General features: G+C 26.5%; 1 protein-coding gene across 9 annotated transcripts in view; it reads right to left on the reverse strand.

Annotated features, from left to right (window-relative positions):
* The window catches only part of LOC107066761 (TWiK family of potassium channels protein 18), a 269,165-nt gene that overhangs the window by 99,226 nt on the left and 143,156 nt on the right, over positions 1-26,783 (reverse strand). For 8 of the 9 annotated variants that reach the window (XM_089175081.1, XM_089175078.1, XM_089175076.1 and 5 more), the window contains one exon: positions 21,741-21,830. The exons of the other annotated variant lie outside the window; for it this stretch is intronic. The gene's annotated coding sequence lies outside the window, so the exon portion shown is untranslated. The remainder of the gene's footprint in view (positions 1-21,740; positions 21,831-26,783) is intronic. 9 annotated transcript variants of the gene reach the window in all.

Consider the following 26,783-nt stretch of genomic DNA (forward strand, 5'->3'; position numbering starts at 1 on the left):
GGATGAAAAGACGAAGGGGTGAAGAGAGAGAGAGGGTGGCATATAGCATCGAAGGATATGCCAGTTAGAAAGTTTCGTTCGTAGGAAGTTAGGATCTTTCACAGGTGGATACTTGGCTAACTTTTCGGCACCATATTCCCAACATACGCGTTATTTCCTTTGAAAGGATCGTCGAATAAGCCAACCAAACTACCACAATCACCAGTAAGCATCTACCATCTCACCGGTACCCAGTATAGCAATAGAATCAGAAATAGTACCACACCAAGAACAGGAACAGCATCTCCTACCCCTTTCCCTTCCCCCCACCACTGCTACCAACATTTTGACTTGTTCCCAGAACACGAGTTTGAGGCACTTAAAAAGTTTCATGACCAGTTTTGATTTATCTGTTGCTGCGGTTTCAACTCTCAAGAGTTTCAAAACCATGTTATGGTTTACTTCTTTTTCTTTTTCATGGAAATCTAGAAAAACGATGAGTTATCTTTTATCATTTTATTTATTTCTTTGATCTATGATACTTTTGATTCGTTCTTTTTTTGGTTTGTTTAAATATTCAGATACGTGTGTTGTCATCTTTCGTTTGATTTACCCCCACTCCTCTGTAACTATAATCGTTTATGTTTGATCCTTTTCTTTCCTCTTACCATAAAAAATTCGAGAAAAACATAAATAAAAATAAAAGTAGTGGGAGACGTAGTACAGTTCGGTAAAATATATATATATATATATATATAAATGTATAACGTGGCTCGAAACTCAAGGTAAACGTAAGCAGAAAATGTTTGTAGGAAAAAGTCGTCGCTAGCTGGCAAGCAACGAGCCGTAGAAACTTCGTTTAGGACCAATAAGAATTCAGTGGAAGGTGGTGGTTTGCCTTGCTTCGAAAAAGTTTCGTTTCAAGAGAAGAAGAAAAGCGTAGAACGAAAAAGAGAGTGAGAGAGAGAGAGAAAAAAGAGAAAAAGAGGGGGTAAGGAGAAAGAGTGGGAGAATATGGTTTGCTAAAAGTAGCAAAGTTTTTTAAAGATGCGAGCTTTCGAGCTACGAAACTGCTAGCAGAAAGAAAGCTGAACAAACATTTACATGAATGCACCTAAATTTATCGAAATAGAAAATATTATTTTATTTAACTTTCGTACAATTATATTTAAAATAAAACATTAGGATATATTTGTAATATTTTTTTTTATTTCTTCAAATTATTTTATAATTATTAATATTATTTGACATTACATTCCGTAATAATTATAATATATTTAATAATAATATTTCATTAAATAAATTTTTATATAATATTATATATTATATTATAATTTTTAATTAAAAAAAATAATTTATATAAAATAATTAACAATAACAAATAAATTTTTATATTCATAACACAGTATATAATTTTATTTTTATTATATTAATTTTAAATTAATATTATAATACATCGTTTTGGTATTACTAACAAATATTAATACTAAAATTAATAATAAATGGTACAGTAGTGTAATAAAAATTAGTAAAATATTTTGTACGTTTGACTATATCTTGTTGTTTTCTTTTTAAGTGACATTTTAATTTAAAAAAATAAAAAAAGAATGTGTGAGTTGGACACGAACTGCAATTTTCGTGTTTATAGTAGATCATAAATTAGAGAAAAGAACTCATTATGAATAGGACCAGGGACCGACTTACGTGCCGTTTTTATGCTCAGAGTACTTCCCTCGAACTTTAACGATGTGAAAAAGAGAGAGAGAAAAATAAAGATAAAGATAAAGTGTATGGGAGAAAGAAATAGAGAGAGAGAGAGAGAGAGAGAGAGAGAGGGAATAACACCGAGAAGGAAATGAAGAAAGGAATTCTCGTTATTTCCGAAATCCACTACAGACGAGAACTAATTTCAACCTATTTCACGTTTCTCCATGGGTTATAAGTATTTTCTTCATTCTACTATATATTCTAAACAACCAACATAAATGAACGAATGAAAAAAAAATAGAACATCAAAAGTATCGGGGAAAAAAAACTTGTATTTTATAAATTTTTATATCTTTTATGAACAAATTAAAAAAACAAACATTTTTTCAGATACGAAACGTTGACTGGTATGAAAAAAAAAAAAATTAAAAATAAAATACTACCCTTACCAAAAGTTAACAAATTTTATCTCGATGACAAAAATAAATGTATAACAAATGTACAAAGTTTTATCAAAGTTTCATTTTATTATTTTTTTTTTTTTCTAAATAAGAAACTTTAATTTAAATTTAAATCTTTCTAAAACAAAATAGTAGATGAATTTTTTCTTCTTATCAAATTGTTGTTTATTTAAAACCTAATCTCAATTGGATTCGTAGAATTTTAATTTTGTCAATGAGTCCCCTTCCCCACTCCCATCTTTCAAACTTCAACCAAATACAATATACATATATATATCGAATAAGATCAGTGAGGAACTGCAGAATGGTGGGGTTGATAGTAGGGGATGAAGTAAATCAGGTAGAAAAGAAAATTTCCGAGCAAACCCCCGTACGAAAGCAGCCCTTTCGAGATATTTAAATTATGATTCGATTTTTTTTTTTTTATGCTAGATGGTGCTTGGGGTTAGGGGAGTGGAATCTTTCGCAAAAGTTTTTACTTTTACTTACACCGACGAAAAGAAGTAGTAGAAGAAGAAGAAGAAGAAGAAGAAGAAGAAGAAGAAGAAGTAAAAAAAAAAAAAAAATAGAACCGGAGACGCGGTGCTAGATGAGAAATAAAAAGTAGTTTTAAAAAGAAAATGAACTTATTTGAATTTAAAGGGACGAAACGGCTAACTACGGCTGCTAGTACGGAAGAAGAAACTAAAAATATGATTTTATTTTTATACTAGAATTGGGTTTAATTCTGAAACAAAATTTTACCGTTCTACCATTTTTTCATATTCCCATTTGAAAACTGTTTTTAATGCTTAAATAAATAAAAAAAGAATGACAGAAAAAGAGAGGATGTGCGTAGCAAGATGGTGGGGGTAACGAACGGGAGTGGGGATCAGGAATCGAAGTGGGGATACGGGATAGGAGTGGGGATAGATAAGAATGAATAGGTTTAAAGAATTCATGTTTCTTTTATTTTTATCTTTCACGTAGCAAAGAGGCGTGTTATTATTGCTAAGAAAGTAGAAATAACTTTTGGAAAGAAATGGTGAGAGTGTGAGAAAGAGAAAAATAGAGAGAGAGAGAGAGATGAAATTCCCGTTTTCTCGTAGTAGTAAAAGCAATCTCTTAAATATACAAGGCATTAAATCGTCACTTTCAAATGGTCGAGTTAAAACTTCCTAGAGAGACTTTGACAAGAAACGGGGAATAGGGAAAATCGTTGGTTTGAGTTAGTGATGTGAAGGGGTGAGAGTGAGCTAGGGAAAATGTCATTTAATTCTCCAATATTGTGTGAAAACGAGAGTAACGTTTACTCTTAATTCTACTAGGTAGTAATAATCCAGTTGAATTTGAAACTTTGTTTTATATAAATACAAACGTTAGAAGAGGAAAATTGTAGCTAGTATTCAATTTCTAAACTATTATTGGTTAAGGATTATTTCTATGAAAATTGTAGTAGTGTTGATCGAAATCAATGAGCTTTGTTTTATAGTTGGAGAAAATTTCAATGGAAATTATTGGGGTTTTAGATTAAATTAGTTTTCGACACCTATGTTATCATAATTAAAAAGAAAAAATTTAATTTCTAAACTATTATTGTTTAAGGATTATTTCTATGAAAATTGCAGTGGTGTTGATTGAAATCAATGAGCTTTGTTTTATAGTTGGAGAAAATTTCAATGGAAATTATTGGGGTTTTAGATTAAATTAGTTTTCGACACCTATGTTACCATAATTCAACAAAACTAAATAAATAAATATAAATTGTTTCAACAAACCTTGTTTTAACAAATCTCAATAGCAGTTCATTCTTTTTACCATTAAACATTATCCTTTAAAATTTTTGTAAACTTATTGATAATAAAATTACGACCCTAAAATTAGGTTAGTTTCCAAACTTGAATCCTTGATCAAACTTTAAAACACCATGAATTATCCTGAAACAAATTTAGGTGGTTCATTCTATTCTTCTTGTCTTTGATCAATCGTTTGAAAATTTTTCTGAAAAATCCCTTTAAATTGTAACCCAAGTTTAAGTTCGTTTTCAGGGAAGGTTAGTGTCTTACGAGACCCTTTTCACTGATAAAACACATCGGTTTTACCACTTGAGTTTAGAAAGTTAGAAAGAGAGAGAGAAAGAGTGATATATATATGTATAATATTAGAAGTAACGGGTGTGCAAAAGGTTCCTATTCTTATTACCAACCAGAACGTATTCAACTCACAGACGTCAAATTATTCACACTGTTATGACATACCAGATGATATAAAAAAGATGGATAGATAGATAGATAAATAGATAGATAGATAGATAGATAGATAGATAGATAGTTCTAATCTCCATTTCTCTTTTTACTATCCTTATTTTCTCACATTTTGTTCTCTTATTCTATTTTACTGGAACATTTCCGAGTAATTTCACAAAGACCATAACTTTGGATACTATTTTCATTCTCAACGTTAACTATAATCTTTTATCTCCTTTTTTATCTATCTATATCTATTTTATTTATCTAATGATTCTAGTTTGAAATAAAAGGTCTGTTGTTCTAGTATTTGAAGAATTTAATCGAATTTTTGTTTCTCTCTCTCTCTCTCCCTCTCTCTCTCTCACTCTCTATTTCTCTTTCTTGTTTAGTTTTCATCGAATACTATCGACAAGATAGCTCTCGGGAGATTACTTTAATTTTGTCTTATTTTTTTTTTTTTATCATTTCTTTTATCTTTCATATCAAACCAAAAGGTTTCTTTTTTATTTTCATTTTAATCTTCCATTGTAACATTTAGTTTTGAAAAGCGGAAAGAAGGGAAAAAACTAAAACATTCCGACAGAATATAACCCAACGATGGTATTTTTCAACTTGTACTCATTTACGTTTACTTGGAAATACATTAAACGTAATTGGTGTTAAGGATATGATCTTATTGTATTCAACAAACAACGAAATATATAAAGAATAAAGGATAGTAATAATAATAATAATAATAATAATAATAATAATAATAATAATAATAATAATAATAAAAGATTGTAATATCCTTGAACGTTAAAAATGTTTGTAACTTTTATGAATATCGTTGAGATAACTCTCTTGGGTATACAGTTGGATAAACCATAGAACAAGCACAATGCTTGGATATTGTTTGCTACTACATAATTAAACATAATGCAGTTTTTTTCTCTTTTCTTTTTTCTTTCTTTGACTATCAAGAAGAATTATTTTCCAGTTATTAACGGCTTGATGAATGTTAGAAAATGCTTTAGGTAAACTTCAAGGGAAAACAAAATATAAAAGATAAAAGAAAAGCTAACTAATTCGTAGACGATAGTTTTGCAAATAATGAATATTTTTATGATTATAAACAAATTTAGGATGTACGTGTTCTTTTTTAGTATTTTTTTTTTTAGAAGGTAGAAAACAATTGTGGAAGTTTTATAGTTTTAACAGGATACTTTCAAATTTAGTTATGTAAGAAAATAATTATGTATAAATGTAGATGTATAAATGTAATTATAAGAAGTAATTGTTTAAGTGTATTTTTGAGAAAATTTCTTGTTTAAAATGATCAAGTTTTTATAGAATTTGTAAAAATTTACTACAGAGTTGGAATGTGCTACCTTCTTATAGGTTATGTTCTTCTGTTGCAATTTATTTTTTATTTTCTTGCATTGAAATCATGCATTAAACTAATATTTTACTAATATTTTTATAATTAATACACAATTAAATTATCTTAATATAAACTTAAAACTATATATAAATATAGAAATGCAACATAATAAAATATACAGTCTGTTTTCAAAAAATTCCAACATTGATGCGAATCTACAAAACGAAAAATGAAAAGATAAAATCTTACACAAATAAAATAAAATGATTATAATATAACAAAAATTATCTTAATATTAACTTAAAACTAAATAGGAAATGTAACCTAACAAAATATACGGTCTATTTTTTAAAAATTCCAACATTGAAGGAAATCTGCAAACCGAAAAATGAAAACTAAAAATCTTACACAAATAAAAAAAAATGATTATATATTAATGATTATAATATAACAAAAATTATCTTAATATTAACTTAAAACTAAATAGGAAATGCAACTTAACAAAATATACAGTCTATTTCCCAAAAGTTCCCACATTAATGCAAATCTGCAAACTGAGCAAAGAAAACTAAAAACCTTACTCAAATAAAATTAAAAAAAAAAAAAAATGATTATATATTAATGACAATAACAAAAAATAAATGTATGATTTAAAAATAATATCACGTAAAGAATCTCTGAGTCAAATTGAAATCTATTATCCATAAAATCGAATGTTATTATACAAAACGTTATCTCTGCAGAAGATTTTGGTTGAAGAGGTGGCACGTTTTCTGCGTATAAAGAAAGAAAAAAAAAAAGATTGAAATACCACTCTCCGTTGGTGGTATGTCTTCTGGATGGTACCAAAGATAAGGTTATCTTCCCAAAGACTAGATTTAACATTCCTTCAAGCGATGCACACGGGAGAAGTTCGAAGGTCGAAGGTATCCACTCTATATATGTGCATGCATGCATACAAACACACACTTATACACGTACTTACACATATGCCACGCCCTTATAACTTCAGAACATTCTCTTCATATTTCAAAAGAAGGGGAACATACGTTCAATCCTACCTTTCTCTTTTCCTTTTTTCTTTTTTTTTCCTTTTCTTTTCTTTTCTTTTCTTCTTTTCTTCTTTTCTGGAACGTTTAAAATTCAAGTCATTTTGTTCGGCCCGAATATTTTTTTTTTTCTTTCTATTATTCTTTTTTTTTCATCTCGTTCCGTTTTTTTTTCTTTTTTTTTTTTTATCTTCTTCTTTCATTCTTTTTCAATTTAGATCACTGTGAATCAAAGAAGCTTCGGTACGGAAAAAAAATGAAGGGTGTGAGAAGAATGAGAGTAAAGGTGGGGGAGAATGAAGTGAAGGGATGAAAGCTTTAGAAAATCGACTAACTCGTAGTAGTCCCTTTTTAGGATTCTTTTTATCTTCGAAACCTGTACGTAAGTAAATACGCAAAGGGATAGGGACGACAAGGATGGTGATGATGGTAGTAGTGGTAGTTTAAGGACTCGCTACTTGAAACAGAGATAGCCAAAGCTGTTTTTTCTTCCTCTTAACATTGTCCTTTGATTTTTTTTTCTTCTCTTTTGTCTTTATAAAAACTAACCTTACTTTACCTTCTTTTCTTTTCTTTTGTTTTTTTTTCTTTTCATTAAATTTATAGAATATTCTTCATTGTTTTAATAAGTCAAATTGAAAATCAACAATGTTTGAGTTTCATTTGTCAGACATTTGTTTAAATGATGAAAAGTAAAATGAACATTTTGTTTCTAGGTTTTTTTTTTATAAACCTCCCAAACCCCCTTGTTACTAAGGAACGAGAAAATAATAGAAAAAAAATTCAATCAACAACAAAAAAAAATGAATAAATGGATTTGTGAAGTATTACGAAAACGAAACGATTGGTATGACAGTTGAATCTCGTTATTGTCAGAAAAGGAAAGAGTATCTTACGATCTCGTTATTTCCAAGATATCAGAATACGTATAATACGTATTGCTCGTAATCTTAAATCCCCTTCCCTATTTTTGATCTACGAGGGTAAGAAAATGTAATACGTTAGGGGTGATGATCGTGAAATATTTTATCATTAGTGAGAAAATGAGGGGTATGAATGAACTTGATACATCGATCTTTCTTATTTTTTTATTTTTTTTTTTATTATAATAATAATTTGAGAAATATTATTGAAAAATAATTATATTCTTCATCGTTACAATTTTTTATTCATTAAATCTTTCATTCAAAATCAGCAACCAAAAAAAGGAAAAAATAAATATATTTATAAATGAATTTATTATTGGTACGAAAATATTATTAATATTAAATGAAAATATTTGTCATATTATATTATTATTTTATTTGTTATTTTTATATACATAAAAATGAGCAACAAGATATGATAATAATTTGAAAATTATTTCAATGAAAAATATTCAAATATTTTTGAAATAATTATTAACAATTAAATGATGACAAAATTAATTGACTAAACGTACCAAAGATAATAATTATAATTAAAGTAAATTATAAAATAATTTATAAAACGTTTGATCAAAATTAAAATAATGTTATTATAAATTATATTTATTAATATTATATTATATTATTGTATTATTATATAATAATACAACATTACATTATAAATATAATGTTATATAAATAATAATGTTAATATATTATATAATATAATTTTTATAAAACATATCAATTATAATATTATTGATAAAAATTCAACGATTTTAAAGCAATCGATAAATTAACAAACAAACAAACAAACAAAAATAACTGAACGATACTAAAATCATATTACCTTGAGAATAGTATGCCGTTTATCCTAAGTATGAAAAGAGCATACCTTCTGCAATATCATTCTCGGACATTCACCAATACTACCCCATCCGACCGATTTACAGAAATGAGAGGAATATAGTAATAGTAGTGGTGGTGGTGGTTGAGTTGGTAGATGGGTAGATGGTTAAACTATCATATATATATATATATATATATATATATACTGAACGAGGTGGTAGTAGTATTCAGCACGAATGCACCCGGATTTTCAGTTATATAATCCGCTTTCGAATTACTGACTGCACTTTCACCTTTCTCTCTATCTCCGAGTAACTTTTCCATGCTTTAGACAGAGAAAGAGGGGGTTGAGTGGGCGTCAAAGTGGGTTGGATGAGAAAGGTTGGAAAGAGAAATGGTGGGGTAGAAAGAGGTTGGAGTAGCAAGAGAGACGAGGGGAGTAGGGAAAAGGGAAAGTTGGGGGATAGAACAGAAACTGTCCCAGGTTATGGCACGAAAGCTTTGCTAGGGCTTCGATGCAAAGTACGAATAGTTATACTAGACGAGAGAACAGTATTATAGTCGATGTTATAGAGAGTCACCCACACTTTCCCCCTCCACCCTCTTTCACCCTACAGTAGAAACCGGAAAGTTATCATGATTACTACGGTAATTCCATTATTCTTTGGCAAAGAGCTATCGTCAATTCAAATTGTTCTCTTCCGACAAATATAGTGATAGGGAATGGATAACTATACCTAGGGTATTTTGATATGACACTGGTCCTTCTAAAAGTTACTAGGATAACTTTTGTTTTAAGTATATATATATGTAAATTTTTTAAAATAATGTTTACTGGGCTAAGAAAAGATTCAATTTTTATGTTTTATAATAAGAGAATTTAAGGTTATGTTAGTTAGATTAGATTTGGAATATTTTAAAGTTTAATTTGATGGTTCACGGATGTTCATATAAGGAAGGATATGATTGTGAGTTAGAATATTTGATAAGTAGTTTTTACTGGTAAGGAAAGATTCAATTTTTATGTCTCATAATAAGAGAATTTAAGGTTATGTTAGTTAGAATAGATTTGGAATATTTCAAATGTTTAATTTGATGATTCTCTCTCACGGTTGTTTATATAAGGAATGATATGGTTGTGAATAAGAAAATTGAAAGTTACATAGTCACTTGCTATGATTTAAGATAAGAAATCAGATAGTAGTGAAGTAAAAAGATAAAAATAATTTAAAGCAAGTAAAGTATCTCTCACGAATTTGACTATTTCAAAATGAAATCCTTTTCCCTTTTACTTCAATCTCTTTCTGAGTGTTTCTGTTAGTACGAATTAATCTACTTAAGTTAATAAACGAATGACAAGATATGCATTCTCCCATAAATTTTATCATAAGAATTAATATTCTTATTAAAAAATTAAATAAAAATTATATGAACGATTAAATAATAATTATTTGCATTGAAATAAAAAATACAATTGTTTACAATGTACACAATTATTGAATAATCGTTTGACGTTTATCTGAGTTATTTGAAATTGATTCTCAAAGAGATTAATTTACAGTAACGAATAACTCTTCTTTTTATAATTACTTATGAAAAGTATGTGTGTGTGAATGTATGTACGAATGTCACGTATGTGTTTGTATATATATACATATATGTGTATGGATGTAAAGCATGCATGCATCGTGAAAATTCATTTAGTGGCACACGTTTCCGAACAATTATTCAACCGAACATCGTCTACTTAGTTTATGGTAATTGCTCTGTAGCTTACGCGGAAATTCAAACGCAAGATGGTGGAGAATTACATTACCGGTAATAGTGGCAGGTGCCTTCTCTACAGTTAACTACCCCTACTCTCAGATGCTTCACCATCTAATTGGTCAAACGCTTGTATTCCTGAATACTTTTTCTAAATATCTATTTATATATATTTAGTTTATCAATGTTATTAATTATTTAAGAAAAAAATATATAATTATTATTTAAAATAACACATTTGTAAAAATAAATTCATTTTTTTTCGCTTGTAAGTGAAGCAAGCAATTATCTTCCTTTTTACGTATTCTATTTTGATTTAGAGTCAGTTGACGTTTTAAATAAAATTACGAATGATTGAATTTTGTAAATGTAACCTAATTAAAAAGGTAAATGTTATTTGTTTTTTATTAGCAAATGTTTTTAAAGATAAAATATTTGTCTCCAATATTCTAGAAGTGCAATGATTTTGAGGTTATGCGTTACTTGCGCGCCAATTTGCTGCGTGTCAAATATGGCAAATATAACGAAACAAAAATTAATTTAAAAATTAGTTTAATATTTTGCGATATTTAACAATCATTACAATTTCATTTTAAGTAACAAAACAATTACAATTAATAAAATTATAATATAAATTCTAACCTTTAAGTAAAATATTAAACTCGTATCGTAATAAAATTGCTTTTATATTTTAAATTATATAAAATTGTTTTGATTGAAAATGTTAAATCAGATATAAAATTTCGATTCAACGAAGGATATTAATTATAAATTTCGGAAGGTTTTAATCAAGATCGTGTAGAGAACAATCGGTAAGATCTATTTTGGTGACCGGGTGTCGCCACCAGCCGTGGTCTACTAGAACGACGATTATGAAACGTTCGAATTCATCTCTCTCTCTCTCTCTTTCTCTTTCTCGTAATAATCTCGCATTAATCTCTTTCCACGTTGAATTTCAAACGCGTCGTTTCGCGTCGTTAAACTTTTCCCCGTGAATTTCTCTCTCTTTCTATCATTCTTTCTCTTTCTTTCTTTATTTCTTTATTTCTTACACCGGACGTCCATGATTTATTTTGTTTTCGGCTCCGGTAATGTTTTATAAAGTATAACGAAGCAAAAGAAGAAAAAAAAATAACTAGGAGATGAAGAAAGGAAGAATAACAAAGAAAATACATATTCTTTATTATTATAATAATAATAATTATTATTGTTATTATAATTATCATCATCGTCAATGTAGATTTTTATTTTTTCTTATCCTTCTTCGTAGATATTTTTTTCAACGAACTAAAAGCTCCGACATTTTTTATCCACCATTTTCTTTTCCCGTACTTTATTTTTTCTTCTACTTCTTTCTATTAAATTTTCATTCTTTAAAGTTCCTCTCGTCAAAGCACGAAACAAACTTAGACAGCTTTCAACTGCAGAATCGTTGATCAAAAGTGTCGTGAAAAAGATTCTTTTACGAAATAAGAAAGTAAAAAAAAAAAAAGAAAGAAGATATTACAACGAAGAAAAATGTAAATTTGAAAAGATAATAATTTATTATTCCCTTCTTCTTTTTTTAAACAAAAAAAAACAAGGATATATTTTTAATTAGTGTATTTCAATGTGAATTATTATTTATTATATATGATCGATTATTAATCATTATCATCGTATCACATTGATATCGCATTTACATTGCAATCGTATTATTACGTTTAACAATGTTGCATTTACGTTTAGACAAATACATACAAAATGTATCTATGAATACGTATCATCTATCTTTAGTTAGAATTGTTAGTTAGATTTGGTTAATTATTACATAACGTATCAGAAAATGTATTGATAACATCGATGATTAGAATACAAGATGCTTATCAAATCAGAAATCAATCATTTGTACTAAGTTTTATCGAATAAGGATTAAATGAAGAAAATATTTTTCAAAGAAATATATAAACAATATATATATATAATACTAGGGGTGCTTCATCACGTGTTGCTATGGCTTACAATCAGTCCGATACACACGTTTTTAAGTCAACAAATTAACTTATACCGCCATCTGTTAGAATCTTATCGAATTAACAGAGATAATTATGACTCTTCGTTAATAAACTAATAATTTCGATTATAAATTGAGATATAAATTATCCTATCTTTCAAGTTGAATGAAACTGTACACAGTGTGGAAAATTTGATTAAAATCGGTTCAGTAGTTTAGGAGTTCATTGCGAACAAACAACGTGACACGTAATTTATATATATATAAGGAAGATATAAAAAAAAGAATCAATGATCATTTATTTCTTTTGACACGTTGATACTAAAAATTTCAATAGAATTTAATTCCATAAAACAAAAAATCATCCACACACTCACACAACATTGATTCTATTTTCTATATAAACAATAATTATTATTAAATTTCTATAACAACAACAAAATAATTGATAATATAATACAATAAGAAAGAAAATATTATAGTAGTTTAATCGTACAGGTTTCGTCGAAAGTTGAAGTAAAACGAACAACCAACCAACAAAAAAAAAAAAAAGAAAAGAAAAAACAAATAGGTTGAGCATCTTGACTGAAGAGAGAATAGAAAAGTTTTGTATTGCAGTGTAGTTTAGAAGAAAAATTAAAAAGTTTTATCAAAGTGTAGAAAAAGAGTAAAACATTTAAAAAGAAGAAGATGATATAGAAGAAATAAAAAAAAAAAAAAAAAAAAAAACAAACAAGATACGAGTCAATTTTTCTATGTAAGATGAAACGTGAATCATACAGAAGAAGTTAAAAGTGAAAAAAAAAAAGTGAGAGAAATAGATTGAATTAAAAGAAAAGATAGAAAGAGTATATGCGTGTGTGTCTAAGTTTGTGTTTAACAGAAAGAGAAGGGGAAAGTTAAAAGAGTGGGGATAGGATTGGGAGTGGGGAGTAAGGAAAAAAAAGATAAAAGAAGAGAAAGAATTTCGCGACGAAACTTTTTATTGGAAGTATTCGCGTGATATCGCAGTAGTTATCTCTGCTATACGATATCTTACACTCTCTCATTTCGAATTTCCGCAAGAGCGGATCGGTTTCCACGCTTTTTCCACGTTCTGCCCTTTTTCAACGAAAACACGTTGAACATTTTCGCGAGAACGGTTCAACACCGTAGTAAACGTTGACGTTGAAACGAGAGTCGATGTAATAGGAAGTACTATGTATTTACATACATCAAACTATATATATGTGTGTGTGTGTGTGTGTGTCTGTATTTATATGTGTGTATATTGAGATAGTAGTAGTTTCGTATATAAAAAAGAAATCAATGTTCGTCTATTTCTTCTGGAACGATGATTCTAATGAAAAACTTCAATGAAATTTAATTGTATGATTCACAAAATAAAATCATATCGCATTGATTTGATTTTATGCAAATTTGTTTTTATATTTTTCTTTTTAAACATATGTTTTAGTCAAAACAAGATGTGTTCTTTTAATTTTGATTAAATGTTCAATAAGCGTAATGCATGTGAACAAAATAAATTACAGGTTGCAGTTGACGTTGAAACGAAATTTGTAATACAAAGTATTATTTATTCACATATATCAAACATATATATATATATATATATATATATATATATGTGTATGTATGAGAGAGTAGTTTTGTTTATAAAAAAAAGAAATCAATGTTCGTTTATTTCTTCTGACACGCTGATAGATTTAACAAAAATTTGAAATAGAATTTTATTGTATAAAAACAAACATTCATTGCAACATTGATTCTATTTTCATATTTATTTTTATTAATATTTTTACCAGGTTTAACAGGCTACAAACGTTGAAAACGAATTTCTACGTGAAATTATAATTTTATTAATTAAACGATCAAAAGACGAACAACGTTTGTTGAAATCATATTTGATATGTTTCCAAAATGACATTTTGGAATATTTGTTAATAAGCCATCCACCGATTTCCATAATCCAGTAATTTTAATAACGTTTCAGTCAAGAATGTTTTGCCAATTTTCACTAAACGTTCGATAAATTCAACCTTATCTAAGAAAAATATATATTTGACGTTGACGTTGAAACGAGAATCGATGTAATACGAAATAACATTTATTTACTTACATAGGAATAATATATATACATTTATATGTACGTGTATATATTGAGAGAGTGTAGTTTTGTATATAAAAAAAAAAACATATTGGTACCAATGTACGCTTATTTCTACTGATGCGTCAATTCCACAGAAAAATTTAAATTGAATTTGGTGACATTATACGAAAAATCGAATCACGTTCATTCTACACACACACACACACACACATATGTATATTAAAAATTTTGTTAGTATTAATATCTCCAATGCATTCCTAGCCATGTGTTCCATTTTCGGTGCACACTTAAATTCATTTCTATTTCAAATAATATTTCCTTATTTAAAAAATTGATAAAATTAATTTTTAAAACTATTTATTAATATTAATCATAATAATTGTACAAAAAATTATTACCAAATTCACGATAAAATTGTGAAGAAGAAAAAGAAGAAGAAGAAGAAGAAAAGATTTAATCACAAAAGCTTGTGATCTTAAATCCAAACACACAACCACGTACGATCTTATCTTCTAAAATCCAAACGTAGATGAGGATTACCAAGATTTAATTAGTTTTGACTGAAAGCATTTTCCGTAAATTTTCCTAATCAGTGTTACTCCAGCTTTGCCTAAACACGTATACCCAGAGAACACGCTTGATGCCTACGTAATGTATTCTCTTTACTCTAGTGGAACAAGGACAGAAATTGCATTGCTAGAGGGAATGAGAGAGAGAGAGAGAGAGAGAGAGATGAAACTAACGTTGAAATCCTTCATCCGACGTGTACACGGAAATTCATCTGTAAACGCGTATATTCACTCGTGATGTTTTAGAAAATAAAAAAAAATAAAAAAAACAAAATACAGGAAAAAAAAGTAATGCGCAGAAAGATACGAGAAAATACGAGAGGTCTGTTCTTACACTGAAATATATGTTGCAATCGTACATATGAGCTTCAACATAAACGAACTAGAAAGAAGATTTAAAAAAAAGGAAACAAAAACAATTACGAACAAACAAATTGAAAGTAGGAGGAAAGAAAAAATGTGAAATTGTAAGAAATAGGACAAATAGTAAAACTCAGTTTTACTGGTTATCTAATTCTATCTCTAAATATAACAAATTATTCTAATACTATCTCTAATCCTACGTGTACTCAAATATTTCATTTAGTTCCCTATGGAATGAATCTAATTAATTTATTGTTTTACTTGTACTCATTGTATTTTATGAAACCGCTTATTAAACAATCTTATACATAGTTTATTATTATTGGGATAAATATTTCTTTATTGTTAACAATTATTCTTAGAAATATGAGATATATAAGTTGTTTTAGGATACATTTTTAAATTATTACATACTTAGGATACAAGAAATATTAATATTTGTTATTTAAGCTATCATAAAGACTATCTACCAAGTAACCAACTTAAAATCAACTATGTAGATACTTTTCATTAAACACTGATATCTAAAACCAAAATACAAACTTAGTTGGTTACCTACAACTGTAGTAAAGTTAATTGATACAAGAAAAATAAAATGAACCAAAAAGAACGAACAAGATACCAAAAGAAAAAAAGAATAAGGAAAAGATAGAAAGATAAAGTTAAGTTAGAATAATCACAAAGAGATCAAATTGCAGTTTTTAGAAAGGGTATCTACTAAGTAACCAAATTAAAACAAACTAAGCAGATATTTTTCATTAAACCTTAATATCTAAAACTCAAATACAACTTTAGTTGGTTAACATCAATTGTAATAGAGTCAATCAATACAAATAACTAACTATGAAAAATGAAATGAACCCAAAAAAAGGAAGAGGAAACCAAAAGAGAAAAAGAATAAAAAAATAGATAGATAAAGTCAGGTTAGAATAATGACAAAGGGATCGAAATGCAGTCTCTGAAAGGGGTTCTGGTATAAAGCAGATTACTCATAGGTGTTACTACTCTGCCTAGATGATACTACACGCTTCCATTATGACATTGGCTACGGACCAAGGCCTTATAGATACCTCCTGGAACAGAGAGACACTGAACTGTTAGAATGAGTGAGTGTTAGAGTGAGAATGAGATAGACTCAGCTGGATTATCTTCTCTGATTTAATTTATTACCTAGGATATTGCCGAGTGATGTACTTCTGCTCGTAGGCTGAATTATAACTACTTAGCCATGCACAAAGGGTACTACCAAGTGCTACCGACTTATCGGAAATATTTGAAGTACGATAATCTTCTATATAATGCTAGAGGTGAGAGAGACCCTTCACGACATTTGCCCTATCTACAATTTCAACCTACACTTGTACATACACCTACACATATTAGAAGTAATTAGTAGCATATGTTTAGTCATTTAAGAATGAAATGTGTGATTACATTGAATACTTTTATTTACAATTATCAGATGTTTTATGTTTCATGATTTCATTGGCTAATTTTATTTATTTAACTGGATGATAATGATAAACATGTATTTGTTAATATTTAATTGAAATTTTGTTCTACTTAACTGATTGTTTATGAGTAAAGATATGCTTTTAATGATAATTCGTATTTAAAATTTCTTTATTAATTATGTGTTATGCATTTAGTTAGAAAGTTTAATGTATTGGAATAACTTTTGTAAGACAATAATAGTAAACGTGACGTCTAGATGTATTTCATCTGACTGTATATATATATTGTTAAACTACAAGGTAAAAACATATCTATACAGGATCCAGATAACGCGGGTGCATAGTTTTGAACGCGTTAATGGAAAGCAGTGGATATACATTAAAGGAATTTCAACGTAGTATGTTTGGAAACATAGTTTGTAGAGTAATTTATAGAAACGTCTTAATATAGTCAATTAAATAATTTGAGAAACTTTGTTTATAATAATATTATTATTATTATTATATCTTACAATTAGTATTTCTAATTGAATTCCATTGAATTATTTTTATTTAATGAACTAAGTTTCTATCATCATCATCATCATCAAATGCTGAGTGGGTATAGTGGTATAGTGTTATTAGTGTTTGTAAAATGATTTTAATTAATAATTTATGTGAAGAGATAGATAGAGATTTCCTATAGGTAATTACACCGAATGAACCAGTCGGTTAACTTTGAACAAGATAATACATAGTGTATGCACTTTCATCTTGATTGGCTGTATTATAGCTATACCAACCGCTAAAACGCACAACCGTCATTAGTAATCGCTTCTAATACCCCGTGAAAATTTGCAAACGTACATTGAAATAATATCCATCGTGAATAATTAAACCCCATAAACGAGAACAATGGGGGAAATCCTCATCAATTAGAATTTGTATATATTGTGTTTTGTACATTAGACGTTTCTTCGTTGTTTCAATTTATTTTTATAAGAAAGAAAAGAAGAAAAGAAAATGAAAAGGTTCGATCAAACGTTTAAAAAAGAATTCTTTTTTTTTTTTTGTAAATTTAATTATCGTTAAAGTACATTTGTTTCGTTCAATTTGGCGCCAATCGATGGATCAATGCAATGTAGATGGCGCTTTTGAACTAGGGATATTATGCAGTACGTAAAGAGGGATTCCCCATTTATGTGAGATACGACGTGTTTCATTCATAAAAATCGTTTATAAAAATGTTTCTAAATAACCGTTGTTATAAATAATCTTTGCCAATAGAAAAAAAGAAACAAAATTAGATTAATAACCATATTTATTTTAAAACATACGGAATATTTTTTCAGTAATTATTTTTAGTTTTATTACAAGGATTGTTCATCTCTGTTGGAAGATAGATCCATCGTTAGAAAGCATTTAATTTAAGGTACAGCAATGTGCCCTTACTATGCTCGATTTCACTTAATTAGAGTCGCTTAACACCGTCTTCGCATATCGTTAAAATTATAATGAGATACTTATACCCTTCTTTCTCCCTTCGTCTATCATCATTATCATTATCATTATCATTATCATTATCATCATCATGGTCCCTACTATCGTTCGATAATCTTTTATTCGTTCCATGATTCAAATTAATTGTTTAAAAGATTATGAATGATTATTCAAGATTACAAATAATAAATAAAACAAAATTTATTTTTAATTTTTAACAAGATATACAATTAATTATGAAATTAATTAAATTATATTGCAATAGTTTGAAGAATCTAATGATCGTATACTCGAGATTAGGTTAATTAGATATATCAACGTCGTGTATGAAATTAGTGGTCACTAGAGATACGAGGAGTACGAACAGGAAACACCTGTCTGCTGAGCGAAGCACAATTTCCTGTACAACCTGATCTGTATTTACCTCTGGATTATGAGTCACGAAACAGAAAGGAATTTGCTGATTTACTGAACTATTGATTTACAAAAGAAATTGGTTATACTTAAACATTTATAAAAGAACAATGTTTAGGAAAAATATGAATAATAAAAAACGATAAAAGAAATGACATAAATGTCTGATCATATAAGAAATTTTTTTGTAATACTTTCAAATGTCTGACCATATAACGTATTCTTACTACTTGATTTACACTATTTAAGAAATAAAGTGAATAATATTTGTTAGAATAAAATTTACTTTAACTACCATTTTTATATTTTCAAATTAAATTTATTTTTTAATTAAATAAAATAAAATAAAAATATATTAAACTTTTTAAATTAACAATAAAAGAAAAATATTAAAAATAAATAAATAGATAACTTTTATTGTATCGTGTATTGAACAAGTTTCAATTAAATTTTTGAAATGGTAAAAAATACAAATAAAGATCAAATATAAAAGATATTAATAAAATTGTAAAATAAGAGAAAGTAATGGTAGAAAAGGAACAAAAAAAAAATATATAAGAAAGGAAGTTTTCTTAGACAAATCGTTTGTCATAAATCTGTCTACTCTTTACGCCTTCTCCACGAGTTGTTCTCTTAACCCCACCCACTTTTTCACATCGCTAAAGAAGAAGAAGAAGAAGAAGAAGGAGAAGAAGAAGCAGAAGAAAAATAGTAGGGGTGGGGGTGGGGTTGGAAAGAAGAAGGAAAACCGTAGGATAAGCCGAGCATATTCAAATATTCTAACGTGACTCGAAGGAAGAGTAATGAGTGTCTGGGTTGCGTCTCTTCCTAGCTCTCTCTAAGTCTAGACCCTTTTACGACCTATGCACCTAACCCTGCTTCATCTAACCCTCTAATACTCCCTTGTGAATCATAAAGAGGATTATCGGCTTCCTTACAATCTCTACTCTCGTCATTCTCATTAAACGATTATTTTCAACACATTTTACTTACTTTTATAATACGTCTTATCATAATTAATACTAAGTTCTAATAGATTCTAATTATTTTCTAAATTTTTCTCTTGAATTCTATGATCTATTTATTTATAATAATTAAATATATTGTATATGTATTATTTCATATATATATGTTTATATTTTATGCATAATTAAATACCAATGTCTAATAGTATTTGATTACACCAAAAATTTAGCTGTATGTGTTACACTAAATATAAAAAGTGTGTTCTTGATTATACAAAAAGAAATTAAAAAAAAAAAATGATGAGAGAGAAGTAAATTTTGTAAAGGAAGGAATAGAAAGGATGAAAAAAAAATAAATATAAAAAGAGAAGAGTATCTCTATTTGAGGGTGAAACGATATGCTCATCGTTGAGAGAATCAATACTATTCTTGTCGGCTGTCAAAAAGAGAAAGAAAACAACCCTCTCGTCGACATCAGTTTCAAGTACTTATTATATGCCTATTCAAATCGAATTTCACTCTCTTTCTCTCTCTCTCTCTCTCTCTTTCTCTCTTTCTCTTTTGCTTTTCTTTCTTTTTTTTTTCTTCTTCAACTAACAATACATACTTCATACGATCTATATTTCTCTTCTTGCGGAAGAAAGAATTCTGAGAGAAAAGATATCGAGAAAAATAGAACAAGCTTGAAAATATTGTATGATTTTTTTTGTCGTGTTTTTTAATATTCTTTCTTCTATTTCTTTTTTTTTTTTTTTTTTTGAATGAATTGAGAGACAAATAGAAAATTTGATTGATACTCGTATAATTATTCACAAAATTTCGTGACAAACTTTTTCTACGAAAATAAATTCAAGTTATTTTTGTTAGCGTATAAATATTTACAAAAATGATTGATATAGTTTACAAAAAACAATGTTTTACAGTCTTGTATGCAAATTTTATATTCCCAGAAAATCAAATAATATTTTTTTATTAATACGAAATTCTTTTTATTAATTTATATACTAATGCAATTTATATTCAAATATCAAATATGCTTAATATTATTAAAATACATTATTAAATAATATATATAATTTTATATACTATATATACATAATTATTTATATAATATTATTTTATATAATTATTTAATAATTATAATATAATTATTATTATATATTAAGCATATTTGATATTAGTAATTATTATTTAATTTTTATTCGAAGTTTTGAAATTATTTTACATTAATCTTTTGACACAAAAATTAATTTACGTAAATGTAATGACATAAGTATTTAAAAATGAACAATACAGTTTACAAACAAGTAATCAATTTTTTCTACAGTCCTTATTACAAATTTTATATTCCCAATAAGTCAAATAATATTTCTATAAATAATTAAAACAATTTTTATTTAATAAAAAATTCTATTTCTCAACTCACATATCAATTTCCACACAAATCGTCAAACTATACCAAATATTATTACAATTACACACACATATTTATATCTTCCATTATTTTTCACATAAGTTCTTTTGTTAAATAAAAAAAAAAAAAATTAGAAATAAATTTGTGATGTAGATTGAAAAATAAAAAAAAAAAATCGAGAACGTCCAAGAATATAAAAGATGGTTGAGTATAATAATTTTCTTCGAAGTATCGTTCACAATCTTAAAGAATTCGATGGCCGGGTGGTTTATATAGAAAAAAAAAAAAAAAAAAAATATGAAAGAAAAAAAAATATATATATATATATAATGAAAAAGAAAAGAAAGACATATCTATGCGACGACTAGGCCACCATCGTTAAAGACCAGGGGGATTTATTACGCTCAACGAAGCGTACGATTCACGCTTCGATTTACTTTTCCGATCGAGGTCGAATCCCTTCTTTTGTTTCTTCCGACGATAAAGGATCCAACCGAGCTGTTTCATACGATCTATCTTTCGACAATTTTTTTTTCTTCTTTCTTTTTATCTTTTATAAGTTAACTAACTTCAATAAAAAAAAAAAAAACTTTTCTTTTCCTTTCTTTTATAGGTTATACAATATATTTATTATATTTAAGTATACAATTTTTAAATGAATTTTAATTACTTACGTTAATTTTATGGTTGATCTTGATTGATGATCTTTTTTTTTTTTTTATATTCTGATAGATTTAATTCCACCATGTGGACACCATTAAAATCTGTAACAAAACATTTCAGTTTTAATTTAGTTTGAAAGTTGAAAAAATTTATAACCTTTAAGATTTTATTGCAATTAAGAATCTTATTGTAATGTTATCTAATTAAAATTTGTATCAATAATATCTATATGGGTTTTAATTATAAATTATATGGATTATAATATTGTTTTTTTTTTATTATTTTATTAATTTTATATTTAAAAGTATCATAGATTTCATTTTTGGGATATGTTAACCTCAAAAAATTGATCTCGAATTAAAATTTAGGACCAAAACTTTGCATTTGGGGTTACAATTCTAAATAATAATGATTTTAATATTGTTTTTTATTATTATATTAATTTTGTATTTAAAAATATAATAGATTTCATTAATGGGATAATGTAAACCTCAAAAAATTTATCTCGAATTAAAATTTAGGACCAAAACTTTGCATTTAGGGCTACAATTCTAAATAAAAATAATTGTAATATTGTTTATTGATAATTTAATTATTTTATATTTAAAAATATCATAGATCTCAGTTTTAGAATAATGCTAACCTTACAATATTCATTTGGAATACAAATTAGACACTATAACTTTGTACACACACATTTGAGGTTATAATTCTAAATAATAATGATTATAATATTGTTTTTTATTATTTTATTAATCCTATATTTAAAAATATCATAGATTTCATTAATGTTATAATGTTAACCTTAAAAATTTAATTTGAGATACAAATAAGGCATTATCACTATGCACATTTGAGGTTATAATTCTCAATATCAAAAATATAATAATATATATGAAAAAATACCAAATGAAACAAATCTATTTAAACAATTATGTTTAACTATAAAACGTTTCATATATACAAAATTCTAGTCAAAGAAAAAATTACTATTACGAATAAAAATAAAATAATGAACATATAAACTAACAGTTTACAGTTACGTCGTATATTTGACGTTTCAAAATATGAATGATATGATTCAAAAAATATAAGAAAGAAAATTTAAAAGAATATTCATCTTTCCCTTACCCCTTTCTCTCTCTCTCTCTCTCTCTCTCTCTCTCTCTCTCTCTCTTTCATTTTATAGTAAAGGGGAATATTCAAAAATATATTTTGCGAAAAATCTAGCGTTATCTGAGAAACATTCTTCAATGTATCTAACCTATACCTATACCTATATATATATATATATATATCTTTCTTCAAAATAACAAGAGGAATTTTTGTTGGCCGCCGAAGTAAGGTACTGATATACGCAATAACTTGTGCAATAAAAACGTCGGCAATAACTCCGTGACGCTGTCGTTTGAGGAAAACCTTGAAGAAAGGAGGCAACCGAAAAAGAAAGGTAAAAGAAAAAAAAAAAGAAAGTAGAGAAAAGAAAGAATGAAAGAAAGAAAGAAAGAAAGAAAGAAAGAAAGAAAGAAAATCATATATATCTATATATATATAGATATACATTTGTGTGTGTGGGAAAAGAAAAAGGAAGAAACGTTTCGAAGAAGAAGGTACCAGAAGGAGTTTCACGATATTTGGAAGGAAACCTAGAGAAATAGTTGAAAAGGGTGGGAGAAAAGGATTGGGGAGGAAAAATACATAGAAAGTCAAAGAATGAAAGAGAGAGAGAAAGACTGAGTTAAAAAGAGAAAGAGAGAGAGAGACAGACAGATATATATATATATATATAGAATGTGAAATTTTCTATCTATCTATCTCTCTCTTTCTTTTCTTTTCTTTTCTTTTCTTTTATGTATGCTTGTCTACCATTTCTCTTATTTCCATCCACATCTTCCAGATAGAATGAAAGAGAGAGAAAGAGAAAGAGAAAGAGAGAGAGAGAGAGAGAAATACCGATGAGCTTCAAATCGTTGAAGTGAAACGATAAGAATTTAATAATATGACCATGAATGCACTTTTATCCATCTGCATAGTGCAACTAAAGTCAAGAATACACAACGTATGGATTTTTATACTTCAATATATATGTATATATATACTTCGTTTTTTTTTTAACTTTTTATATTTTTCTTTTTGTATTTTTGTATTTTTGTATATTTAATTTTTTCAGTATTCCTATTTCTTTTTGTGTTGGTTTCATTTTTTTATTTTTATTTTTATTTTTAGTGGTAGTTGAAAATGTGAACTATGATAAATTGTTTTTTTTATATTTTTTTTTAGGAGTTACAGAGTCACATTTGTGCAAAGATTTTGTGTGTGTGTGTGTGGCATATTATGGAATATAATTTTTGTTCTAATTTATTTAATAACATTATAGTTTAGAATTTATTATTATTATTATTATTATTATTATTATTATTATTATTATTATTTTGTGTATAATATTAATTATATTTATATTTAATATTTATTAGGTTGTTCGGAGAGTCGTTTCGTTTTTTGCTGACCCAATAATGACATTAGTTGATGCAAACCGACAAATAGTAACACATGAAATCGATGAGAGTTTAAATTTATCGAATTCAACTATTTATGACCACTTGAAAGGTTTAGGTTTAACATCGAAACAAAACTTATCTTCATTTTTACAAAATAAAAATGAAACGACTTTTCGAACCACCCAATATTTTATTTTGTTCTATATAATTATTTATTTGATATATTTCTCATTTATTTATAATTTTATTTTTCATTCATTTTTTTTTTATCCAACGTTTTATTATTATTACTATTAGTTTGTTAATTATATTTGTAATAATTATTTATTTATTTTATCTTGTTCAATAGTCATTTTTATTTTATATATTCAATTTATTTATGAATTATATTTTCTATTCATTTTTTATCAAACATATTATTATTGTTATTAATAATATTGTGTTAAGTATATCAATGCATAATTATTTATTATATATATATATATATATATTTAATTTATTTATAATTATATCTTTTATTCATTTTTATTATCGAACACAATCTTTTTATCGAATTCCATTATCTTCCCCTTTTCTATCTCGAGACGAATTTCTTTGTAAGATTTTTTTTCTTTCTTTTTATTATTTTTTTTTTTCTTTTTCTTCTTATCGTAGGGTGAGACTTTCCTGAATAAGAATGGTGAAAGACAAATATATATAAAAAAAAACTATGATTTTTATTCAAAAGGGATCTATTTAGAATATTTATTTATCGTTCTTTTTTCTTTTCTTTTTTTCTTTTCTTTTTACTTTACCTTCTAAAAATTCACGACTTTTAAAAACGATACACACACACACACACACAATATATATATATATATAGACATATACCATATAAATGTCTGTACTATTACAATATTTTTATCTTTCGTTCGTGTAAAATGCTAAAAGGAAAAGAAAAAAGAAAAAGTGTCAGGGGTGAAACGAAACTTCTTCTTACGTATTTTATTTTCAGAAACAGGGAGAAAAACAAATTTTTTAAATCAAAATTTATCGAAGATAAAGGTTTCAACCTATCGCGTAATCTCACGGGACGAGTCCAATGGAAAAAGAAGTAGAAAGTTGAATTTATATTTTCATACTACTATATATTATAAAAACCAACATGAATTCCTTTCATTTTCCATTCTTTTTAATTTTTAAAATTTTATTTTACTACCTAACACGTTAAAATGATCAAAGAAGAATGAATAAATGTTTTGTTTAAATAAAAAAAAATTTAATTGAAATAAAATTAATAATAGGATAATTGAATTATTGCATTTTATTTTTATTTATTGTTTGTTTTATTTGTTCCTATACAAAAAATTTTAGAAAAAAAAAAAAAAAGAAGAAAATCAAAGTTTGTTCTATTTTCAATGAAAATAAACTGTAAAACGATAAAATAAATTTTTTATTCTTATACGAGAAAGAAAATTAGGGTAAAACAATATTATAGAATTTAATTCTCACAAGTTGATAATCCAACTTTAATTGAAACGGATAAGGTATGTTTCAGAAAGATGACAGATGGATGAAAGAATAATGGAAAAAGAATAAATCTCCGCAAGCTTTTTCGTAGAACTAACTGTCAAGAGACAAAGTAGAATCCCATTTTTTATATCGTCAACAAAAACCAAAAAATAAATATCCCCACTTTGGGGGATAATAGAAAATAAAACGATGTCTATTTCAATTCCACAGTGTATACGTAAATTCCCGTTTTACGAAGTAACCCCAGAGTTTAAATTTAACAACAACATTTTCTCAATCTCTTCTATAAACAAATCAAAGTTAGAACAACAACAACAACAACAAAAATATTAGAAATAAATTTAAATAAAATTGTTATTAAGAAGAATAAGAAAATCACGTGTTATTAAAAGGGTAAATAATTAGAGTTATGAAATTTATTTAATAATTTACGAACAATTTTAAGAAATATCATAAAAAATCTATAAAAAAAAAAGGAATAAAATTGTGGACTATATTTGAAAAAAAATTAATTTAAATAAACTATTTAATATTACACGGGGTGGTTCACCTAATTATTAATTAATACCTAAATATGTTTATTATTTGTTATAATAAATAATTTTATCATAACTATTATATAATATAAAAAAATATAATATATTTACAATATATTTTTATATATTATAATATATAAATTTAATTAAATTATAGTAATTATATATAATAATTATATTATAAATTATATTATATATTATATTATATATTAAATTATAAATTATATTTTATATTATATTATAAGTTAAATTATATATCATATGTAATTATTATAATAATTATATTAAAAATTATATTATATAATATATTGTTTTTTTATAAATATTCTACAACACTATTACACCCATAAAGTGGTACATAAATTACTTAATAAATACTTTCTTACATGAGTGTAGGTCTACAAAAATTGTTAAGGTAACCATGATTTTATTAAATGCATTCATATGTTTTTTTTTATATCTTCATAGTAATGCATAAACTAAGTACAAAATTATCAAAGAAAAATAT

The sequence above is a fragment of the Polistes dominula genome, unplaced genomic scaffold, assembly GCF_049000335.1.
Source record: "Polistes dominula isolate Pdom_NZ unplaced genomic scaffold, Pdom_raw_medaka contig_78, whole genome shotgun sequence".
Taxonomy (NCBI): domain Eukaryota; kingdom Metazoa; phylum Arthropoda; class Insecta; order Hymenoptera; family Vespidae; genus Polistes; species Polistes dominula.